The following is a 12,067-nucleotide window of genomic DNA, read 5'->3' as shown; positions in this document are numbered from 1 at the left end:
AAAGCGAACGAGTGTTTTTAAAGCAATAAGGCAACAAATAACTGTCTCATTCCAATAATTATTCCAATAAACACATCCAATTTAACATGACTGTTTTTTTTGGTGCTGTTTTCCCTTTAAAACTCTTTGCAGCACTGCTCTGTTTTTTTTTTTTCTTTTTTTTTTTCTTAAGCGAAGGTCATGAAGTGTTCCCCCCTTTCTGTCGGTTCCTTCCTTCCATGACGCTCTGTTGAAAAGTTTCCGTGCAATCTTCCAGGTGTTTTGTGACCTGTGGCCCTTTTTTTTTCTTTTTGCAAACAGACTCAGACTTTTCCTTCCGCTGCATGGTTGCTAAACAGGTTGTTTAATGAATACAGGTGCTGTGGTTCTGCTCTGCCTATCAGGGAGACATGATCAATATTGTAGGCAAGCTGCGTTTAATTGTCGGCGCTGCCTGAGAGACGAGAAACACTCCCCGCCCATCACATGCAACCGACTCAGGGCTTCGTAGCTTTTCTTTATGCATTGTGGGATTTATACAGCTTGTCTAAACCCTCGACTCTCTGCTAAGCATGTGCAATGTGGACATCATGCAAAAAAAATGAGAAAGAAATAACCTATCATGCAAAGAAACAGTAGAGTTTAAGAGCCAAGTCAGTCGTTATTCATCTGTGAGTTAAACAAAACATTTGTATAATTAGACATGCAGGAAAATTCTGAAACAGACTCATATTGACAGGATTTTATTGCGCACGTGCATCAAAGACTGTTGAAGTAAGATCTATGCTATGCACCGAGGTGTTGTTATGGCTCGCCCAGGGATTCACGGCTTTGTTTTCTCTATTTGAACTCTGCAAAGGCAGTTTTCTACCCCTACACTCATTCTTTTAAGACACATTAATGGTGACACAAGTTAACAAAGCAGAACATTGCCATCCTTCAGTCCTTTCACCAGAAGGTGGCACTTTATCTCCTTCTAAAAACCACAATGAGTATCAGTCCCAAGGCTGCAACACTGTTTCTGAAGATTTACCAGTCAGGTCATGCTATGAAAACAACTCCTCAGGTTCTCTATTACTGATAGACGTGTGCAAATATATTTAATAGTTATTATTTATTTAAGGAAAAGGGATAAAATCTAAAAATTTAAAAAGATAATAAGCGGTTTTAGCACTAAATTTCAACATGAATTGGCTTAAATGTTTGGCTCCAGTGTGGTTCTGCCAGGCCCTTTGTGACCATGAACGTGACCTAGAAACAGATGAAAAGAATATGAATTTAATTATGATAACAATTTATCTTGCTATCTAGTCTGATAAAGCCAAGTAATTCTCATCTGTGATGTCTGATAAGGAATTGTTTTTTTTGTTTTTTTTTCTGGGTTCAGTGATTCCCTCCCCGATAAATCCTGTTCCCTACTACAATACTCTGGCAGACAGTGGCCCAGTGTCCTATCTCCCCTCAATTAACTTCAAACTGCTCTCCATTACACGCTACAATGAGACACGCAATTTCATTACCTCACACGGGCTCATCAGAGCTACTAATTGTTTTTCTTTTCATTTTCAGCATCCCTCCATCTCCCAGGGAGTGGGTGTGAGATATGCCATGTTCAGAAAGATAGGAATATACAGGAGGTCAGGGGAAAGGGAAAAGAGCATGAAACGGTTGTCTGGTGTACTTGCCTTTTATTGGTTCAGTGGAGAGCAGACCCAGGGACTTAGTCCATATAACCTCCAAAGGCCAGGAACCTGAAACACTCACAGATACTTAATTCGTGATCAGCAAAAGGTCAACACAGACAGACACGTACAGACAGGAGCCGGATGCATCTGTGAGCTAACTTACCAATGTCTGTGAGGCTTTCTATGCTTTAAAAACAACAACTCATCAGCTGTGTCTAGGCAGAATCTAAAGATAGCCTACTTTTACTGCACTCCACACAACACTGCAGTGAAAAAATAAACAAAAACAGCATTTAAAACAAACAAAAAAACAAAAAACAAAACCAATAAAGCAGCCTTGACAGTCTAAAGAGAGAAAAAATAGTCTAGTTTGTTATGTAGAGGCTACAAATCTCATGAAGATCAAAGGATTGTATATACACTTAACATATTTTGGACTGAAAAGAATGAGAATTAGTGAGAACTGCTTTAATATCCGGTTTGGAGATCGGTTGTGCTGATAAAAAGACATGAGTTGGAGCTGCAAGTGACAGATTGAAGATGCTGAGATTTTCCTGTCCAGATTTTAGGGACAGGATTACAAATAAGAATATCAGAGTGAAAGCTCAGGTTGAGCTGTTTGGAAAGTTAGGTAGGCGAGGTTGAAAGGGTTTGGGCGGAGGCTGTATGGACAAAGGATGCTAAATTTGGAGCTGCCAAGCGGGTGGAAAAGTGGAAGACCACAGAAAAGGTTTATGGGTGTAATGAAGGACAAGCAGAGGGTCGTGTGACAGAGGTGGCTGTCAAAAAGAGCTGATGAAAGAAGAAAAAGAGGTAGAAGACTAGTGAAAAAGTCTGAAGTTCAGAAACAGGACCAGTGCCTACCTATGCATCTGTTTGCTCTCGTTTCCATGACCTTTACCCCCTTTCCTCTCTCTCTCTGTGTCATCATCTCTCTTAGGTACCAAGGAAATAAGCCATGCCTAGGAGCCACTGCAGATGCTCAGTTAGAGCTTCCAAAAAAACTGCAGCCCCTGGCCTATCTCAGCCCTTTTCATTTATCTTCTTATCAATTAAGATTATAAACATGTCTGTGGTATTGTTACTGGCCAGTAGCACAACCTTAAATACCAGCAGTAGAGCACCAGGAGCATTTGGTAAAATGGGGCAATTGTAGCGGAGCATAAACAAGCTGGAGATTACACTTACTCTGCACATGCTCATTAGCATTCTCTCTCGTCCTGTGGAAAAAGTTATTTTACTTCTGCAGAAATTCTCAAGGACAAACCTGGTTTTGAGGAAGCTACTTTTTCACTTTATATTTTTTCTGCCATTACAAAGTTAAATGAATTAAATTAAACTTATTATACTTATAAATTACCTGTTAAAACTGTGATTGAACAACCCAAGCTAATACAGGTACTGTTAGCTACAAAAAGAGGAAGCCATATTTTAACATTTACAGTTGCAGGCACCATGTTTATCTTACAAATACATATACTCTGAGAAACACTTATTTGGATACTTTTGTTTACTTATATTTGTCTTTGGACAAAAATAGTCTGGTTCTTGCTAAGTGCTACTCCGTCTTTGCTAGCTACTTACATACACAGAAAGTAAAGGAGGATATAGCTACCGTGATTGGTTTCTGAAGTGCCGTGCTCTATGATTAGCATTTTCACAGATGCAATCTTGGTTTAAAAACAACAACAAAAATGAATGTGACAAAGAGGCTGAGGTCAGACTGTGGAATTGCTTGCTCATTGGCTAACAACTTGTCAATCACAAGTTATTAGCCAATGAGCAATTTTGCAAGGAGGATTATTCTTTGAAATGTATGACCAAAATGCATAAGACAAACTTTTCAACACAAACAAACAGTTCAGTCTGTTTTTGTTACTAAAAAAATTATGGATGGGTTGGGGTGAAAATTTCATGTCCATTATAAGACAATGTAGATACAGATCAGGTGATTTTTTTTTTTTTTTTTCTTTAAATTAATTAATTTTTTTTACCCTTTCTTCACAAATATCAATAAAATATCACAAACCAGCCTAGACACTCAATTCATGCGTGGGGTGGAGGAAATTTTCAACCCAGGCAGAGATCCGCAGTGTCAAACTGCTTCTGATGCTAACTTTGTTGGTTGGTGCTATGCAGGTAGAGGCCATGTTGGGCTTAAGGTTTGTTTATTTGCACAAACCAGCCAGTTGCCACAGCTAAAATTTGTGCCAGTGACAGTGAACCCAAACATTTAAGCTGAGGGTGCTTAAAACCAACACAATGAGTTTAAATTCCAATAAAACCAATAGAAGTTGTGATTACCTGAGGGTTTGAGGGCTAAGGAGCACCTCTCTCTCTTTTACACACACACACACACACACACACACACATTTTCATTTGATCCATAAACACACTGATTATACAATTTTAAGCGCTGTAGTTGTATTGAATTAAACATTTGTTTCCTCTCACTAGGCTGGGAAAATGCTGGAGTGCCAGACATTTGTGAGCTGAGAGAGAAAACCTGGAGGCCAAGAGGCAGGAGGTTTTAACTGCTATTTTACTACTCAGCCGAAAGAAGCCTCCTAATTAATAATGCATTAAGTGGCACATATAAGTACATGTAATGTCACACGCAATGGACTCCCCGCATCAGTAAGACTAGCACAATGACTCATTCTCCTTGGAACAACCTTAAATTACAGTTAAAATGTTTTTAAAGGTAAGAATTAGCTGAAAATGTAAAAGAGTACAATGGTGCATGTGTTTAGTGTAGTATTTATGTGTGGCTGTATTGCAGTGGGCCTAGGAGGGGTCAGTTTCAATGAATAACCGCAACGAAAATGTGAAATTTGTTGTAATTTTGATTCAGTCTGTCTGTGGGTTGGAATGGGTTTGTTGGCTGCAGATAGGGTAACCTTTCTTATGTTAAATTTCACACATTTTCGTGCATCTTTCACACTATTGTTTCAAAGCCTTAGCCGTCCTTGACCACTGTCTGCTCTCCCTGTTTCTTCCCATATCTGAACTGAATTGAATGCATCCAATTGAATGTGCCCCAATGAGTGAGATGTGAGGCAAGGTCTTCAGTCTCAAACTGAAATCGCTTCGGTCGTGATATCGAGGATTTGATTCGCTCGCCCAACCAGCCGAGACCAGTTTGTGATGAGGTGCTGGTCTCCAACAGAGCTGTAGAAATCACATCCACACTGTTTCACCTTAGCTGAGGCATACAGCCACTACACGGGGAGAAAGACGAATAGGAAAAAAAATGCTAAACAGGCTGAGAGAGAGAAAAAGATAAGGAGTGAAGTCTTGGAGCTTTAAGAAGAAAGGTTGCCTGCCCAAAATCCTGTGCAGTAGAGCATATAAGAACAATCAAAGCTTTCAAACACACACACACACACACACACACACACACACACCATCTTTGTACATGTTCTTATTTGTATCTTAGCTCCTTCCTGCGCCTTTGTTTTTTTTCTCCATAAATCGTGTAGCTCTGTTCTGTAATGGTCAGCCAATGTGACATAAGAGGAGAGCACCTTCATTTCAATTAAGGTATAAGAAGAACGGTGAAACCTTTCGTATTTTAATTACTGAGCGATCTGCATATATTCAAACAACAGCATAGCCCAAGGTGCCCTCCGTACCCTGACATGGAGAATAAAAGTATATTTCTTCTTTTCTGCAAAGGGGCCAGGCACAGAGGCACCCTGGCAAACTCTCATTATGTTTTGAAGATCCGTCTTCGCCTGCAGCGCCCAACCTATGCACCTTTTTGCTCATCCTAGCTGAAACAGATAACAGTGAGCAGCCTCAACCAGGTAGAAAGCATCGCATTTGAATGTCAACTGTCAAATATCAGAAGAAAAGCTACAAATGGCGCGGCGACGTCAGAGTCGTACAGACGCACATTATCTCAACATGGAGCAACTCTGATAAGGCGAATAAAAGCCGTGGGAATTTTAATCATGATATTAGGGATTAGACTTGTGAACTGAATGGCATTAATTTTAAGTTGCCTAATGCTGCACTGAATGCAAAATGAAAACAATTCATGAGAGATGCATAAAGAATAGTCATAGTAGGAGGTATGTTTTTGTAATCGACGCAGTTCTTTATTTATGCAAATACTGACTAATTTGTAATTACCTGAGTGGGTGCATGTTCAGAACCTCTTTTTAAAATCATAGCAGGACCTACATTATATTGGTGAGGGGAACAAGCAAAATAGAGAGTATGGGACCTGAGTGTGAGATAATGTATAGTATTTCACATATTTAGGGAAGCCTACAGTACATCATTTTCAGGCTTGGTTACATCTTGCAGAAAATAGTGGGTAAAGTCCATGAATACGCAATGTGTGAATAGAACTGCTCTCATCTTTTGTGGTCTGTCAGATATGGGATTCAAGGTTCTTACAGTGGTTTGCCCTGAGCTTGCATCAGGTTGACTGAGATAATATGCTGCTTCCTCGGAGGTCCGACTATGTTTTCTTTTCTATGTTTTTTGCTTGAGGTATACATGTGTGGTCCTGGTCTATGTGTGTTTACCGGTCCAAAATTGAATGGCCATTACTTTTTTGATGCAACTTATGTATTGATGAGCAGATGAACTGCTGTTTCCAGTTGTCTCTGGAGGACTCAAACACTGACAAAAGGCTGGGGGTGCATGCTCACCTAGTCGATAAACAATCTGAGGACCACAAAAGAAACAATAGCTACCATGCTATTGCCCACCCAGCAAACACGTCCTTTCAAAATGTCAAATGAAAACGCTGCTGCAAGGGTGCAGTGTTCTATTGATTGAAAACGGTCCCATCATTTGACCACAATGACCAATTTATGGACTATCTTCATTTCAAATACAAAGTGTAAGACCAAGACAAGTGTAAGGCCAGTGGTTATTTAGGAAATAACAGAAAAAATACATAAAATCTGTGAGTACCTTGAATTCTATTAAAAGCAGAAAATAAATAAACTAAAACTTGGATTTATCATGCCTGGAAAAATATTTAAAGAGCAATAGTGGGCGCCTAAAAAACACCAATCACAGGAATATTTTCTAACAACAATCAACAAAGAAATTACAATGTAAAAAACAGTCATTCAGAAAAAGTTTGCAAAAATGAAGTAGGTCCCATAAAGGGGTAACCACATAGGAAGGGATTTGCTCTTTGCAAGTCGATTGCTAGTAGGCATTGCAGACTCTGGTTGCCTAGGTAACCCTCTAATCTATTTACCCCAGTTGCTTCAATCTTTCACCCAGAATTTGAAAAAAGTTTCAGGATCTGCCCGCTTTGAGTTACTAGAGGGGTTATTGCCTGTCATGGCTAGAACTCGTCTTATGATTTTTTTTTTTTAAAGATGTCCACTTTATACATCGCTGTGACTCTTTTTAAAATATTTGAACATAAAAAAAGCAAAGGCCAACTGTGTTGTTTTATGTTTTAAATATGTTAAACACTGACCTCCTTTAAAAACTGTAATAGTTCTCTGGGCTCCTGAGAGTGATATTAAACTGTGAAGTATCTGTGTTTGACCAAACCATGTATTTACCCCAGTTAGGAGTGCCACCACTGGTCTTCTCGTTGCCCTGTGGTCTGTTCAACTACTGGCACCTCCCCCATCAATCTCTTCTTCCTTCTTCTAGCTATCACCAGCTATCTTATCTTCCCCTCAGGCAAGTAAATCTGTGTTTCAGACCTATGCACTGTCATCAACACCACAGTCATGTTCTTCAGCTATAATAACGAGGAAAATGTTCATGATCTTTGATACAGACAAAGTTTAAGTTAATTAAGTTGTTCGAATATGAATTTCAAAACATATGAAAAAAGACTTCAGAAATTCATAGAAGTCCTACAGAGCTTGGTGTGAAGATGCTACTGAGCATCAATGAAAGATACAGACTCTCAGAAAAGAGCTTCATTTTTCTCCTTAGTGCCTGCAACCAACTTGTTTTTATGGAGACGTATTACTAAAACAAAGATTACTAAAGGCTTATACTTGCTGACCTTACACTGAATGTGCAAAACCTGCTTATTAGTTTGAAATACATCTTTACTTCCTCCCAAAGCCATTTAACACTGGCTTAGCTGCAGTTGAAAGAATATGTCTTATTATCACCGTAAGAATCTAAAGCAATGAAATCTAAAAGAAAATCTAAGCAATACGTTCTTGTATTTTCATTATCTTTGTGTTCCTGTGTCCAACTTTTTGATTTTGGTGCTTCCTGTGCTCCTCTGTTTGCGTCTCACTGCTATCTCTGTGAGTTTATTCACATTCTCTTTTACTTTGTCTTGTTTTTATAAGGCTTATGGTTTTCAGTGTTTTTACTTCCCTCCTTTGTTCCATTTTCCACCCTCATTATTGAGTTAAGTCCAAATAAATGTCGTCTCGGATAAAATGATGAAATTGCTACACTGTGTTTCCAAACGGTTGAAGCTTACTTTTACTATGATGTCGAAATATTCAGCAAAGAGACGTTGTTTTTAGACATTGTTCAATGGCTTAATTCCTGACTCAGGAACAGAAGAAGAAATATTAGCTATATTTGGGGACACTTATCTATATCTGTGACCTTTTAAAGTCTTCACTACATAGTACATATAAATCTAGACAGGCATTGATGTCAACTGAAAAAGACCACAAGGTGGTAAGTAGTTTATCTGAGTAAGCTACTGCATTGTACTTTGGGATAAGCACTGGAGTGCATTTCTTTGTAAGTATATCTCCAGCAGTGAAGACTCTTTCTAGTACTCTAGTAGTGCAGAAAACCATTGTTATCCAAGATGCTGTGTGGGAGTTGGCCTTTTGTAATGAAACAGACTGTATAGACAGCTGCTCTTGTTTGCTAATACTGGAGTTTCAGTACTCTGCAATGCTTATGTTAGTCTGTCAGTGATGGTGTATAAAGTGTCAAAATAAGCCACATTTGTCTTGTAAAGCTAAAACTAAATGAAAGCACATACATGCAGTTGCATATAGGCACTACAGTGCCCTTGCAGTTGAGTTCTGCCTTTTTCATTCTTGATGGGCTTAAATTTCACAGCTGTGCCATCCAGATCAGTGTTAAAATGAAATACCTTGTACTGTGGACATAAAATCTCTCAGAAGTGATTTAACCTCCCAGTAATTTATTGGAGTAGCAAAGCACTATATACTGCACATGCTGTCCAGGTCTTTCAGTAAAATTACTGATGTGAAAATGTAATGAATGACATTAGCAGCATTGTCCTGCAATACTAATCCCATTTAAAGACGATGATGGAGGATGGAAAGAAGATTCGGAGACATACTTAACCTCAAATCATATGCTTTTCGATAAGGAGGCAGTGAAACATTCTAGCAGTGGGTTCATTTCCGTGGTAGGGCTAAAGGTCACTTTATTTATCATCCATATATCTGTAGCTTGGGACATGGAATAGTGGAGCTATTTCAGCAGCCAGGTTTCAAAATATTCAGATTTTAACATGCGTTCTAAGGTGCTGGAAGGCAAAAAAGTTAGTTAAACTGAAGTCTATAATTATGAGAATGTATATCACATCAGCTTTTGCAGCGACACTTACCTTGTGGGTATCTTATAATTTGTTGCAGAGTAAATTACAACCCTTTAGAGATAATCAGTGAATCAAGAGAGTTGGGTAATCCTGTCTATGTGTAGCTTCATTGACGTTTTTGCACCCAGGGGTTTTGAGGGGCAGGTGTACTAATGCTGCTGCTGCTGCACTGTATGTGATCTCTGCACACACAAAAGTAAAAGTTGTGTTTTTGCTAGTGCAGCGGAAAAATAGGGAATAATTTTCTGTAATGACATAGCTCCTTGTATAAAAATGACAAACAAAATATCCAAATCAGAATCAAAAGAGCTGAACTATCTCCAAATGATGAAGCGTTGAAGGTAAATGTGGTCATATGAAAAGAAATCAAAACAAAACTGAAGACAGCTGTTGACTTACTATAGTCGAAGTGCCTGCTGTTGTGAGGAGATTTAATATAGCTACTGTGAAACCTCGAGGGGTAAACATATTTTAGCCTTTATATATTTTTCTTCATTCCTAAAGTCAGTTTTCCCTCTTTGCAAAAATGTAGGAGAATGCTCCAATTCTACACCTGTGTTTGTCTACGTATGTATGCATCATGCTGTCCTATGTGGTGTGTTCTTCAGGGCTCAATGGTTTCGTGATGAATCCTTATGGCCCAGCAGGCATCTGCCTGTATTACAGCTGGGCCAGACTAATGAACTGGACCCAGACACAGTCATAATCAGATTAATGACTATGTTCAGGTATAAAATGACCAAAATCAATGGGGAGAAAGGGAGGTGGCGAGAGAGGGAAGCCAATCCATAGCAAAGGATGATTAGACACTGTGGACAGGCACAGAGCCAAGGTCAGAGACCAGCCAGCCAATTCTAGGTCAGAGGAAGGTACTAAGCCAGGGATCAAAATAAATGTAAAAGGTGGCCCAGTAGTCAGGGGCCTGCAACAGTCTGTGAGCTTGCTGTTGATGCCATACGGAAAATTACTCTTAATGAATGCAGATCACTGATATTTTTGAGAGACACATGAAGACAAAGGTCAGGGCCAATCTTGTCTTGTCTAGTCATATCCCAGAAGGCAGTTTGACTCATGGCATAAACTTTACAAAGGACAGAGATCACAGTGTGACTGACTAAAATTAAATTCTGTTTTTCTTGATTCTGAGCATATGTCAAGCAAAAGCAATGCTTGTAAAGCTGCAGAAATTAGGGCCTGTCTAACTAAAAAGAACTACAGGCATACTAATTTTACTATGCCAACTTTCATTCATGAACTGAAGTAAAAACAGCTTATGGGAAGGTGGGAAAGAAGTCTTTGTTTGTACAGAAGGCAGACTGGCCTTTTTGAAAAAAATAAAAGCAGTAAAATTGATCAGAGACTCTGGCCGCTAATGCGAAACTGTCTTTTACGTCACTTGCAGAGCAACAATATAATTATGACTTAAATCCAGAGTAATGGATGTGCCGAGCAGAATCCATGCTGACACCAGCGAGGCTCCGTGGAGGACAGTATAGAGAACAAGCGGCTGTGGTCGGATATTGCAATAAATAAAAATTACTGGCACTTTGGGTGGTAGGCTAGAAGGAAGGGCAGGTTGAAAAGCTGTGTCATAATCAAAGTTAATGATGTCTACATTATTAATAACAGCAGCCCATACAGATAAGCTGGCAATGTTGTACATAACAAAACCAAGGAGCTTTTGCCTTTCTCTGGCTACATTTTGGTATCAGCAATGAAAAAAAGAATGGCGGAATGCAAACGTGTTTCTCTTATTGAGAAAAGTAAATACCAGCAGGTGAATTCTTAAAGTCTCTGAGATGCTAACAGATGCTAAACATTTTGCATTGGATATTACACATGGAATATGATCTGTGGATGCTCGGTGTCCACATCCCCTGGAGAACTGTAATTTTAATTCATTTGGTTTGGGACACGCTTTGGAAAATCTATTTAAATATTCATTCAGTGAAATACTGTGAAATTTAAAATTGCCAATGGTAATGTTGTACCAAACTTTTTGATGTCCCAGCATGTTTTTTTAATATGTTGTTGATATTGGTATGCTCTTTTTTCCTCCCCTGCTTTTCAAAGCCCCACGTGCACACATGTAGACCTTTCCCCATGACCACCACCACATCACCATCTCACACAAACACACGCAAACACAAACCGTTTCATGTCACGGGGCACATGGGAGTCTCTTCACAGCGGGGACAAACAGTGCATGGGATAGCGCTTCTCATTCGAATGTATCAGCATGAGACAGATGCCACCCTATTAAAAAAAGGAGTTTTAAAGCACTTTAATACTATGCTTAAAAATTTTGACTTTATTATAGCACATTAAAATATTACAGAAATATACTTTTATGTTCACACAGCAGCATTTCTTAAAGGTGGATTTTCTCATTTGGTTTGCTGAAACTAAATCATGCTTTGATAAATACACCATGTCATTGTTGTATGACATGGTGTGAAATTCATATGAGAAAGTGTGTGAAATTGATGAAACTATTTAGATGCAACAAGCAGGTATTTCAAAAAAGTTGGAACGGGAGGTGTCTTACAGAGGCTGCTTTGGGAGATTTCTGTATTTTCAAAACCAAAGTTTTTTCCACCCTTGTTTGAAGTATAATTGTAAAAGTTCTCCTTCAGATTTCTTTCTTATTTATTTATTATTTGTTTTGTAGTATAATGCACCAAATGGATAACAGGTTTTGGCTGCAGGGAGGCTAGCTTGGCAGAGTCCTTCTATTATAGTAAATTTGGACTGACCTTGTCTTAGTGATATAGCACTTGGCCTTGACCTTCATAGAGTTACCCATGCTTTGCAGTATAATGCAAGCTTAAACCGTCAAGCATGCTGTCTCTTTAAC

The sequence above is a fragment of the Neolamprologus brichardi genome, chromosome 18 (assembly GCF_056152115.1).
Source record: "Neolamprologus brichardi isolate AB-2024 chromosome 18, ASM5615211v1, whole genome shotgun sequence".
Classification (NCBI taxonomy): Eukaryota; Metazoa; Chordata; class Actinopteri; order Cichliformes; family Cichlidae; genus Neolamprologus; species Neolamprologus brichardi.
This window is presented reverse-complemented; position numbering follows the sequence as displayed.